Raw genomic sequence first — 13,645 nt, 5'->3', positions numbered from 1 at the left:
ATGAAAAAGAATCGCGAAACTAGTTGCCTCACAAAGAGATGCGCGAAGCACAGTACCCCTGACTTGAAACAACGGAAGAGGTTGTCCCTATGCATTCTTTCCCAGCCCGATTTTCAAATCAAGTTGCCCACACCCTATGGAATTTCTGGATATTTGTACGACAACATGCGAGTACTTGCACCACATACTAAAGTTTCGCAACCAGAAAAATGTTGCAGACTGTGGCCCGAGCAAATATGGACAAATCGCGATTAGCCCAGGTTGACGCCTTTGTTTATAAATCTGAGCCGATTTCAGTCCAGTACAGTGTACTAGTCCTGTAATATTGCAACGGTACTCCGAGATAAGTGGAGGGAGTACGTACTACTCCAGCTTATTCCTGCATATTGCCACTCTCGCCGGCGAGCGACCGAGCGCGTGACCGAGTGGTTCCCGTGCTTGACTGTCGCGCAGAAAGTCTGGGTTCGATTCCAGTCAGTGGAATGATCTTTTATTTGTTCTTTCAACATTGCGTTCTCGTGAGTTCGAGAACATTCTCGTCTGATCGAGTTCAGAATGTTCCGGCGGCCGAACAATCTAGGCCGATTGTTCCAGAACCCAACGCGCGTACATAAGGGACTCCGCCTCCTGATCTGCAAGCAGTTTCGCCCCAGCGTCCGACTCTGCTGCTACGCCGACTTCGACGCCCGCGACGCTCTGTTATTATTTTTTGTACCCTTTTATTTTTGGCACAAGTTCGCCACATTAAAGGTTTATTTATTCCTGTTTATTTATCGTTTTTTTGGTCACCACCCGTGACAATATGTATGAGGTTTCGAGGCCCAATTTTCATGCCAGAATCCGCAGCATTTCTCGCAGTGTACAGCACCTCCCGTCGCTTCACGGTGTTCCTTTGTAGCCTCTACCGTTTCGATTACACTTTTTTTGTCAGTGCAAAAAACGACAACGTCGTCAGCGTACGCCGACACTTTAATCTCCACCAAGTTTAAAGTGTATCCTCTAATATGTTTACTCACCGCCAGTCTTAAACAGAAGGGTTCCAAGTACAAGGAAAACAAAAAAGGCGACAAGGGGCAACCCTGTCTCACTGATGACAAAGTATACTGATTGTTACATTGTTGTTTAGCACACGGCACATCCTTTGTACGCCATAATTACGCCTTTTTTGATAACTTCCCCCACAGTAACATATGACAGAATCCTTTCTAGCACGTCATGTCGCACACGATCAAATGCTTTTTCAAAGACGAGTTTAATTATAGCCAATGGGCCGTCTTCCTCCGGAGGTTCTAATAGTCTTCTCGCAACGTGTATGTTAGCGTGTGTTGAGCGTCCTTTTATACCGCAGGTTTGATGAACGCCGATGAGGCTGTATATAACGCTTTGAAATCTGCGCGTGGGGACGTTCGTGAATATTTTATAATCTACATTACATTACGCGATCGGTCTGTAACCCGTAACGCTACGTCCTTGACTGTGTCATCCGACTTGGGTATCAAGACTGCGTGGGCTTCAGCAAATGAGCGCGGAAGTCTCTGTTTATCGTATGCCTGTCTAAAGATAAGGTGTAATAAAGGGCAGATTTCTTTTTTAAACAATTAGTAGAACTCCGCGCTAAGACCGTCAGGACCCGGTGTTTCTTGCCGCGGTAACGAGTCGACTGCTTGTTCAACTTTGCCTGTAGTTATACCTCCTTCCAACCTTGTTTTTATCTCATCATTTAGTTGAGGCATGAGAAAAATAAATTCGTCTAGTTTTGAAAACCCTTTCGGAGGCGGCTTTTCTCCAAATAGTTGCCCATAATATTCGACAAGGCGCTTTCAATAACATCTTTATCACTACTGCTCTCCCCATTATATTCTATTTCGTGAATTTCATTAGACAAGGCATGCCTTTTTTCGCCAGCCAAGGCTCGCTTGGTCGGTTGCACTCCTAGAAGAAACTTTTCTGACCGTGAGCGTGCAACCGCACCTTTGTATTTGTCTTGGTATAATTTGCCTAATTCTGACTTCACAAATCGTATATTCTCAATGCCTGCGCCAGGATTTGCACTCTCTGCTTGGTAAAGGGACTGTAAGTTTCTTTGCAGTTGCCGTTCGCGAGTTCTAAGCTGAAACTTAATATTGTTAGACCTTTCAATTGCGGCCAATTTAAGATTTCCATTAAAAAAAATGAAAGCTGTTTAGAACTCCCTGTAACGTTGGATTAGAGCGCAGCTCTTGAGGAGGAGGATGGAAGGGTACTGAGGGATAGGACGGTAGGGTACTGAGGGATAGGTCACGTGACCTCGGCGGGGGAGGGGTCATGTGATATTAGGGGGTCACGTGACCTGAGGGGGTTTACGTGACGTCGGTGGGGTCACGTGACCTCAGCGGAGGGTCACGCGACCTCAGGGGGGCAACCCTCATGACCCTCGTGAGGGTAACCCTCGTGACCATCGTGAGGGTAACTCTCGTGAGGGTAACTCTCATAACCCTAGTAACCCTTGTGAGGGTAACCCTCGTGACCCTCGTGAGGGTAACTCTCATAAACCTCGTGACCCTCGTGAGGGTAACCCTCGTAACCCTCATGAGACTAACCTTCGTTACCCTCGTGTGGGTTACGAGGGTTACTCTCACGTGAGAGTAACTCTCATAACCCTAGTAACCCTTGGGAGGGTAACCCTCGTGACCCTCGTGAGGGTAACTCATAACCCTCGTGACCCTCGTGAGGGTAACTCTCATAACCCTCGTGACCCTCGTGAGGGTAACCCTCGTAACTCTCGTGAGAATAACCCTCGTAACTCTCGTGAGGGTTACGCGGGTTACGTGGGTTGCTACCCTCACGAGGATCACGAGGGTTACCCTCGTAACCCTCGCGAGAGTAACCCTTGTAACCCTCGCGAGAGTAACCCTCGTAACCCTCGTGAGAGTAACCCTCGTAACCCTCGTGAGAGTAACCCTCGTAACCCTCACGAGGGTTACGAGGGTTACGCGCGGTTACGCCGACGGCGACGGCAACGCCGACGCCGCTCAAGCCGGAAACGGGCGCCTAAGAGCTGCGCTCTAAAAAGTGAAAGCCGTTGACAACCCCCTGTAACGCCGCATTGGAGTGCAGATCTTGACGAGGAGGAAGGAAGGGTACTGACGGGAGGGTATACTCCTCCTCCTCCCCTCATTCCTTAATATGCTTCGGGGGGGTCACCTGACCTCGGGGGGGGGGGGGGTCACGTGAGTTCGGGGGGGGAGGGGGGTCACGTGTCCTCGGGGAGGGGGCCACGTGATCTTGGGGGGGGGTCACGTGACCTTGGGGTGACCTTGGGAGGGTTCACGTGACTTGGGGGTCATGTGACCTTGGGAGGGGTCACGTGACCTTGGGGGCCACGTGACCGCGGGGTGACCTTGGGGGTCACGTGACCTTGGGGCTCGCGTGACTTGGGGTGACCTTGGTTACGCCGACGGCGACGGCGACGCCACCCAAGCAGAAAACGGGCGCCTAAGAGCTGCGCTCTAAACTTTCCCAAGGCTCATTTAGGGAGCTGTTTTAGAGCGCAGCTCTTAGGGGCCCGTTTCCAGCCTGAGCGGCGTCGGCGTCGGCGTAACCGGGGGGGGGTCACGTGACCCCCCCCCCCCCCCCCCCCCCGAGGTCACGTGACCCCCCGGGGTCACGTGACTACCCGCAGGTGACGTGACCACCCTCAGTACCCTTCCCTACTTCTCCTCAAGAGCTGCGCTCCAATTCGGCGTTACAGGGATTTGTAAACGGCTTTCATTTTTTTTCGCCCACTTCTTTTAGGAGCTCCGATACAATCGCCACAAACTACTCATCTTTTAGAAGTGCGGTGCTGAATTTCCAAAGCCTCCAGTTGAATGTAGAGTTTGTGTTTGGTTTGTTCCCTATATAAACGGTTACAAGACAGTGATTGGTAAAAAGTATCGGTTTAACACAGTAGCCCTGTACTAACCGTATAATGTCAACGGACACATAAATGCGGTCCAGCCGGGTGCACGATTAGGCGTGAAAATAAGTGTACCGATATGCATTCGTTGCGCCGTTCAAGGCGCCTACGTCTTCAAGCCCACATGAGTCGACGATATCTTTCAGAAGGGCCCCACTACTATCGCTTCTCGTCGACCGCAAAGCTCCATCCCGTTGAAGTTAAAGCCACCTACTAAAGTCACCAGTTAAAGTAACCCATTAGGACCACAAGCTTATCGCATTCCAGAAAATCGCGCAAGAATCTAAAAGAACTGTTCACGTTCCCGTACGTTGTTAGGTGCATGGAAACATATCAACCACCATTGGTCACCAGACACTGTAACATCACAGCAGATAAAACGACCGCACTCGTCTGTAATCACATGGAGGTGTGATAGGCTTACATATATTTTTTAGCAAAAGAAAAGAACCCCCGAAAAGGCCACGGCGTGACTCACGCACACTTCGTATCGAAAATGAAAGGGCTTCAGCGCTTCACGAATTTTGTTACCTGGCTCCATTTTCGTCTCTCGCACTGCGAGGAAATATGGTTGCTCATCAGATAAAACACGCTGCAACTGATACTGTTTTCTTCTCGAATTTAACTCCCGAACATTTAAGGTGGCAAAACTAAGAGCCATGATAATTTTGTTGCAATCGACCCAGCCACGAAAGGAAGCAAGTCATGGCCAGCTTTCTGAGACACGCTGTTTTAGTTCCCGATTCTCACGACACGTGGCGTATCAACCTTGATCACGATAGAGTTCCTGTATGGACCGTTCCTTTAGAATCATAGCAGAGAGGGTAATAGAGAGAAAAAATGCCCTCCCCATCTCACCCGGATGTCGTCTGCTCCGCCAAGTGCGCTGTACCTAGCATTCGGCTGGCGTTCAAACTCTGTTTAAAATCGCGTCATTTTGGGAATTTCAAGCGCAGATGCGCAGATTTTGGTATGCCAGTTATCCCGTAATACTATGCTACATAAGAAAGACTAACAGGGTACAAGTGCACTGTTACCTGCGTGCAAATAAAAAAACAACAAAAAAAAAAACAACAGAGAAACTGTGTCAGATTGGCCGGTCTCTCCGGCGAAAAGTAAATACGGTTGCTGTACCTTTTTTGCTGTACAAACTTCGTACTGGTGTAGGCTTTTAGCGACCATGAGTGGAAGTCTGAAATATTAAATGAAAACGTGCTCTCCTGCCGCAATACACGCAGTAGTTGAGGGTAGTACTACCGGCTGCCTCAACTACTATTTAAGTAACGGAAAAAAAGATATGCTAGTTAATTATTTACCGAAATAGAACAACAGAGAGCTATAGGCTGATTTTGGAGTAGCCATAACTATTCCAAGAACGCGAACCACTTCACAACGGCAGCCACGAGCCAGAGTTCGATGTTCTGTACAGCCCGCCAATAGACCTTTGCAGAAACAGCTCACTGGCCGCCGCCATTTTGCAACTCGAGCGACCCCTATCAGCCAAAAATTTCTGCCAGCCGCCTGAGCTGTGGAAGCCCGGTCAGCGCGACTCCCCACCTGCATTGTGTGTTCGGAGTTCGCCGGCTTTCCTTGAAAGTGTTTACTCTATTTGCCTGTTCAGGATGCCTTGCGTGTTTTTGTAATCTTCCACTGTGAGAACCAGGGAATACCAGGGCTGGTAGCCTGCTGGACCTTCGCAGGAAACGAACAAAGAGAGCGAGCGAAGAGAGCGAACGTCAAGCAGCCCGCGACGCGGGCCGTTCTACGTTCTTCGAGGATTATTTCTGTTGAGATGATCTCCGAAAAGCCTTCCCGGCTATGTTCCCGGTCTTGGCGAGAAGTAGCTGATAGGGTCCGGGGTATGGGAACTGAATAGACACGTTCGTTCATTTGCTTTAGTGATGTGTAAAAAAAAAACATCACTCTTCAAAACGTACCCCAAGACAAGCCGGATTCCGTCCGATCGTCGTGAAGTGACTATCGTCGACACTGTATATTGGATATGCTGTGTTATTTGAGACCCTTCTCAAATCCTGTTCGGAGAACGCGGCACCGTGGGGTATGTACAATATATGTTGTTCGATTGATGAGACTCGTTGAATTTCATATAGTGAGCGGGCAATACCCATGCAGTTCGGCTATCCTGTGGTGTGGTCAAATATGTTAGGCAGTTGTATAGATCTTTGTAGGTTGACACTGCTGAGTGTATGGTGCCGTTCAAAAGATCAGGATAAAATGAAACAAACATCCCAGTTGCATTTGTTCTGTCGCGCACGGACACGCCGAAAATAGCTTTCATTTGTTTGTTTTTTGTTCCCAAAAATAGTTCAACGCTTTCTTAAAAACTTCGAGAAATTCTCTTCGCTATAGAACACAAAACGAAAAATAAAGCAAGGCGATTTTGCCGCCACCAGCGTTCAAAATTGCTCCTACGCAGGCAGCCACAGCCTACTGACGAGAAAACCCACAGCTCAGCGCAGTCGGGCAGCACTGACGTACACTCTCAAAGCTAGCCAGGGACGCGCGCTGGAAATCACTTCGCAAACAGACGACAAACCTCCCGGTTTGTCGTCTGCTAGCGGAGTCGGGCGCGTGCCTTCTCTCTCGTTTTACCCCGCCGAACCCGCTGAATTTCCCGGATGAATGGAGAGGGCGCTGCTGTCGAACAAAATGGTACCGCCGACGCGACTGGCGCGCCGCCGCGCGGCCGGTACCGGAGGTAGGCGGTGAGAACCGCAGAGAAAACGAAACCGAAACCACGCCGCGTACGTTGGTACGCATTGAAGTTGGACCGGTGCGGTTGCGCTGGGTTCGCAGCATGAAGTGCTGCCTGTGCTGCGTCATTAAGTGCTTGAATAATAATGCGCCGTATCTCGTGGGGACAAAGTTTCAGTTTTTCACCTCGCCAATGTTTTGTGGGACAGCGGCAACGATGCACCCGTGCCGTACGACGCGAGAAATTTGGTCTCCCGATCGTGTCTGCCACTGTGTCGGCACGGCTGACATATTCTACACTGCCGCTTTGCGCTCTGCGTTTGTTTTCGTACCAGTAACGCCTACATGTGTAAGCGCCGATGGGACTAACCGAAATGCCATCCCACACTCGCGGGTATGCAGTGCCAATTTCGTTGAAGGAATGCCCTTCAAAGAAGTTTCGTCCCCATCGTAGGTGTCGATGATATTTCCGGACAAGTAGAGGGGCGGATCCAGACCTCCATTTTAGGGGGGGGGGGGGGGGGGGGGCGGTTCCTCGGTGTAAAACGGCGGGGGAGGGAGGGGGGGAGTGTTTATATTTTTTGTGGAGTTATCGTTTTTACTAAACTCTGATAACATAATATAGATCTTGAGAGCTTTTGTATCGGCTTACCTGTCGGGGATGAACTCTTTGAATTAAAACCTTTCGGGTGACCACGCTAAGTATCTCGAAAATTGTGGTGACACTATCCTTTCTGAAACTTGGGTTTCAGACCGACACTACCTGAGCAGTCGATTTAGGGCAGCTTAAAGACATTGCCTTGGCAGACATTCTGGTTGGAGCTAGTGCTCAACTGCTGCGGCAACGCTAAGAGCGGCTTAAATCAGCGGAGCGAGTACGTTGCAAACAAGCGACAAAAATGGCCCGGAGGCTTCGACGCTGCTCGCGGCGTCAAAACACTGTTGACGCAGCGAGCGAAACGAACACTGCCATGCAAGTTCGTCGGTTGTTCGCCGTATATTTGGAATGTCCAGAGCTCGGCACATGCGGCATTGCCAACCCAAACTCGTGTTTTCACGTGTTCTGGATGCAACTCCAGAGAAAGAAAGCGAATAATTGTTGAATATTTTTGAAAGCATGTTGTAGTTCGGCAACTATAACTTTTGAACTTAGACAAGACCTTAAACCAGCAATGGATCCTTCCAAATTATATTCAATTGCACTTCGTCTGGATATTTTCTGTATCAAAGGAACACTTCCTTGTTTCAGGCTTGTTAGCTCATTCGTCAGGGTCGAGAGGACAGGTGCAGAGATATGATAGGGCAGAGCGGTTGTAAGGTCGGCAAATCTCAACTGGGCTAAAGGCCGATCACGACTGGAGCATGGATGTTTGGGAGTCGGTGTTCACTCGAACGGGCACAGGCACTGTCTATTTAATTTATGCATAGCCGCATCTTTGAAAGGGCCTCGTTTTCGCCAAGTCCGTTCGACACACACATATTCGCTCCAGCAGAGCCGCGCGAAAGCTCTGCCGTCAATCCACAGAAGCCGCGCGACTGATACACATTTTTGACGCGTGCAACACTTTCACGGAAGTAGAAACATACAGGTCTTGCATTCACGTCCGCGTGTCTTACAGCCATGCGGGAAGTCCAAATAGCATAAAGCCCCAGAAGAAAAAAGGTGTCATAAGGAACGAGTTCGTGCTTCTCCTTCGGTAGAAAACGAATACCGTGGCCAGTAATACACAACTCTTTTTTCAAGGTCCGTTGGAGCACGTCCCAAAAAAAGACGGCGTCCCAGCAGTCGATAAAGACATGTTCAATAGTTTCGGGCTGTTTACAAAGCAGGCAGTTCACAGACCATGGGACGAAAATGCCTTTTGACTCCAGCCACACTTTCACTGGTAACGTAGAACTATGGAGTTTGAAAAAGAAAGTCTTAGCCGCTGGTGGGACGCACATCTTTTTTACTCGACAAAGGACATCTTGTCCTGGACAATCGTTATACAAAATTCGGTACAAAGGTGTCGGAAACAACATATCAAGAAGGTCTCGTGTGAGGCGTTTACGTGCGACACCAGACAGGTATTCAATAGAAAATCGTACCTTGAGAAAATTAAAGGCATCAACCACCTCCTTTGGGTATCCTAGGAGTCTCCTAGAAGGTTCTTCGTAAGACGTGACAATATGGGTCGGTAGATAAGATGCCAGCTTAGTTTGAATTATGGCCCGAATAAACGGATGTTTCTGATCCCTCAAAAAACAAAACCTAGACACCAGTTGTATAACAAACAAGTGCGAGAGGCCGATTCCACCATGACCTACTCGTCTGAAGAGGTTATCACGTCGCAACGGCTCCCATGACGACTTCCAAAGAAATATCGCAACAATTCTGTGAAACCGCTGAATGTTAACCCTGGCACAATGAAGAACTTGTAGGACATACCATATTTTAGCAATTAGAAAAATATTGCACACAGTTGATTTTGCAAAAATTGATAAGTCTCGGTTTGCCCATTTCTTGGTCCGTCTTTTCAGGTCTTCAGTTATTTAAGACCAATATGCATTACTAGCTCGATAATGACGTAAGGGCACTCCAAGATACTTGCAAGGCGCCTCAGTCCACGTAATACCTTCAAATTTGGTTGGTTTTGTGGCCCACTCACCATGCCAAGAACCATTACACTTTTCCTAGTTGATAGAGGCACCTGTAACTTCGCAGAATGATCGCGCAATGCAAAGTGCTTCGCTTACACTTCTCTTATCTCTACAGAATACCGCAATATCATCCGCGTATGGTAATATCTTGATCTCGGCAGAGTGCATGTTGATCCCATAGCAGTTTTTACTGGCAATAATTTTTAAGCAGAAGGGTTCGAGGTATAGGCCAAATAATAAGGGAGACATAGGACAGCCCTGCCGCACGGAGGACGCGACGGGGATGCGTCGTGTTGTAGCGTTATTAATTATCAAGCGCGTATAGCATCCCGTATATGACATCTTTACTGCTCCGAGTATAATTTTCCCAACACCCACATGAGATAAAATATCAAAAAGAAATTCATGATCTACACGATCAAATGCTTTTTCGAGATCTATTTGTATAATTGCAACTTGACTTTCCTTGTCTGTACAAAAATCTAAAACGCTACGTGCCACATGAACATTTGTTTGTATCGACCTCCCTTTGATTCCGCATGTTTGGTGTTCTCCTATCAATTCACACACGACGCCCTGTAGACGACTTGCGATCACTGTGGCGAAAATTTTATAATCGACATTACACAAGGTAATTGGCCTATAACCAGATACTTGCCTACGTTTGGCGTCTTCATCAGAGTTAGGTATAAGTACCGTAAACGTCCTCAGAAAAGAAAGCGGCAAAGCTTTACTTTGGTATGCCTCCTGAACAACCTCATACAGTAGAGGGCATATAACATCCTTATACTTTTTGTATAGTTCTGAAGTTATTCCGTCTGGGCCGGGAGTTTTACATGAGGGTAGTCTATCTATTGCAGAATCCAATTCCTGCATCGTTATCGGTTCTTCAAGTTTTTCCGTCACCTCGTTTGGTAATCGCGGCATTTCCTTTATAAACGTGTCACAGCAGTCTGCGTTGCTAGATAACACTTTTTGCTGAAAAGATGACCATAGTATTCTGTGAAAACAGTTTGAATCGATTCGTTATCAGTGCACACAATACCCTTGTGCTCTATTTCTAATATTTCTGTTTTGAGTGCATATTTCGTTTCATCTGCTAAGGCTCGTTCTGTAGGTTGTTCTCCTAGGAGGTACTTTTCCGCTCTTGCTCGGACAACTGCTCCATGGTAGCGTTCCTCATGGAACCGCTCGATTTCGCGCTTGATGCTCTCTATATCTTTCACTCCTTGGCCAGGGTTCTGACACTCAAATGCGTATAAATGACGTAGGTTTTCGTCTAATCTGCGTTGCTCTGAACGAGCATTAAATTTCAAAGTTGCTGCTCTCTCTATCGCAAGCTGTTTGACTTCTGTCTTAAAAAACTCCCACTTTTCGAATACGGAGAAGTTTTTGTGAGCCAGAGTACATTTCATGGCCTCTTTAACACCACTCTCAAAGACCTTGTCGTTTATTAGTTTTGAATTTAGTTTCCAACGTTCCCAATTAAACTTAGAGGTATTTTGAGTCTTTTCCCCAATCGTTACGGCAACAAGGCAATGGTCCGAAAAAAACACGGGCTTTACGTTATAGTTACTTAAACTACCCGCCAGCTCTACCGAAATGTATATTCTATCAAGTCTGGCGTGCGCTGATCTTTGAAAATGTGTGAACCTAAAGGCTTGCTGTTTTTGCTGTACCGTGGCTACATCTTCCAAGTCAAATCGCTCAGTCATTTCACTCAAGAACTGGGCACTTTTGTCTGGGCGCACAAGCTCATTAGACCTATCAGACGGTTTGCACACACAATTAAAGTCACCCAATAACACGATCATTTTGTCGTTTGTTAAATATTGTTCGACGTGTCTAAAAAAGGCTAATCGTTCATTCACCTGGTTGGGAGCGTATATACAAATTACACACCACTGTACATCGTACATCAAAAAGTCGCACACCACAAGCCGTCCACATTCGTCCGACACTATAGAGAGTTCAGATAACCGTATACTTTTCTTTAGAAAGAGCAAGCACCCTGCTGACACGCCCACAGCGTGACTGACGCAGACATCGTACGCGGGAAGAAATGGTTTAACCAATCGGGCAATGCTTTCGTCATCCGATAGTTTGGTTTCTTGTACTGCAACGATGTCTAGGTTTTCGTCAAGCAGGAGACGTTGCAGCTGATACTGCTTTCTACTCGCACCTAAGCCGCGAGCATTTAGGGTAGCAATACGTACCGCGTTTCCGGGCTCGGGCTTCATAAAGTAGTAACTAATACACGTACAAAAAACACATGTAAACAGGTTGCAGATCCGTGCTAAACTAACAAAAAAAAAAAAAAAAAAAAAACAAACAGACCTAGTGTCTTGGCTCTTCTCTGGGGTCGTCATGGAGCGTCCGTGCTTTCGGTTGAAATCGTCCTTTTTTGTACATCACCTCCTTCCACCGAAGCTGGAGTTTCCGTTCTTCTTCCGCATGATCTAAAGATGGGATCTCGCTCAGTAGTCGTTTTACCGGTTGAGATCCTGCTTCGCTCATTTCCACTGTGTTGACCTCGTCCACGGGTTCTTGCTTTTGCTGGGTGCTACGGATTTGGATTTGGTCATGGGGCGGGTCCAGACGCTCCAGTACTTGGTTCGCCTCTGTGTCGCTTTGCTGAGTTGGGTCGCTAGCCGTTGTTGGTTGCCGCCCTGCCGTATCGTCCTTTCCAGGCGCCTCGGCGTCTCCTGTGGACTTGTGTACTGCAGCCACAAAAGCTGATGGGCCAGGCCTGGGGTCGGGCGTCACGTCGTCAGCTTGGTTTGGAAATTCCGGCCGTTGTCCAGTGGTTGCTTGGCTTTCTGTCGGAGTCACTACTTCGTTTCCAGCTGCCGCCTCTGCCTCGGCCTCGTCCATTTCCATTTCCGATGTAGCTTCCGACGCCGCAGTCCGCAGAGCGGCCACATAAGTCCGCAGGCAGTCTTCTTCTACGTGCCCGAATCCGCGGCACGCGTTACAGCACGGAACACGGCAGTCCTTTCGCATATGCCCTGTCTTTTTACAGCGTAGACACAAAGGAGGCCTTCCAGGGACGACTACCAACGTGTTAGCTCCCAGCACACGTAACTGGTGGGGGAGTGTTTCGATGGTGACTCCTTCCTTCAGTGCCAGTGTCACCGTCCTTGTGTTCGTTTGCACTCCTCGAAATCCTTCCGTGCGCCAGACTTCCCTTGTGACTTCGCTCGCTTTTCCAAAAGGTTCGAACGCCTTTCGTACAGCCTCGTCAGTCACGTGGAAAGGCACCCAATGTAACTTTAGTCGAACGTCTTGTCTGTCTGGATCAATCACCAGACACTGCTTCTTCTTCACTTCCAGCTTACTGGCTTTCACCAAGCGCTGCTTGGCCGCAGATGAGCGCAGGGTTACCAGCCCTATCGCAAGGACGTCACTAAGTACACTCAACCTCTGCAGTTCTTCTCGGAAATCGTCGATTTTGTAAGGTCGCCCTGAGACGTCGCAATGCAAAAATACTGAGTTCAATGCGACAGTACCTGATAGCAGCGTGGGCAAGACAACGCGATATTCCTGGGTATCGTTGATAACAGTTGCACCGCGGCCTGACACGGCCGTTTTTGCCGCTCCAACGGAGCACATTATCGCACGTCCGTACTGCGCGGCAGCCGGAAGTGGAATCCCAGCTACCTATGCTAGGCCACCGTTAGAGAAACTCGATTTCACTATTCGTTTTATACGAAATGCTTTGGCTGCAAATTCAGTTAAGCCGTCAGCATGTTATGCAAAGCACTCGCACATCACTCGCCGTACTTCAGTTCTACTCACCTGCCATGTAGAGTACTTTCGCGTCGTAGAACGATCCTTTTGTTCGCGCATCACCGGCCCAGTAGACCTGGTACACCCTGTCGTCTTTAACTACACCGCTAAAGTCCCTTACATCGTCGGAACTCACAACAGGCTGGGTCTTGTCGAGTAGAAATTCTACTAAAACATAAGACATTGTAGAGCCCGGGCAGGATCGACAGGTTGGAGCGAGCGGGCAAACAAAACGAGTCGAGAGCGATCGTTCATGAAAGCTCGGCGAAGCCTCTATGGGCGAAGCGAAGTGCGAAGTGTCGTGTTCGGCGCTTCGGCGGGCTTCTGATCAAGGTTGTCGGTCGGTTGCGTGTCATATCTCTAACGTCAATGGTTTTATGGGCTCACGTCCCAAAATCGTTTTCTCGTGCATAGATTACTTTTCGTATTCATAGATTTGACGAAATAGTATTATCCGAACGAACTTTACGTCCTTTGACCGTACGTCTGTCTGAACGTCAAAGCTTTCTGACGTACAGTCAGAGACAATCGATGTACAGTCAGAATCACCACCAAGACATCCTG

Source organism: Ixodes scapularis, unplaced genomic scaffold (genome assembly GCF_016920785.2).
Source record: "Ixodes scapularis isolate PalLabHiFi unplaced genomic scaffold, ASM1692078v2 PGA_scaffold2__306_contigs__length_199485367, whole genome shotgun sequence".
NCBI lineage: Eukaryota > Metazoa > Arthropoda > Arachnida > Ixodida > Ixodidae > Ixodes > Ixodes scapularis.
The sequence above is the reverse complement of the archived record's forward strand: the minus strand, read 5'-3'. Positions refer to the sequence as shown.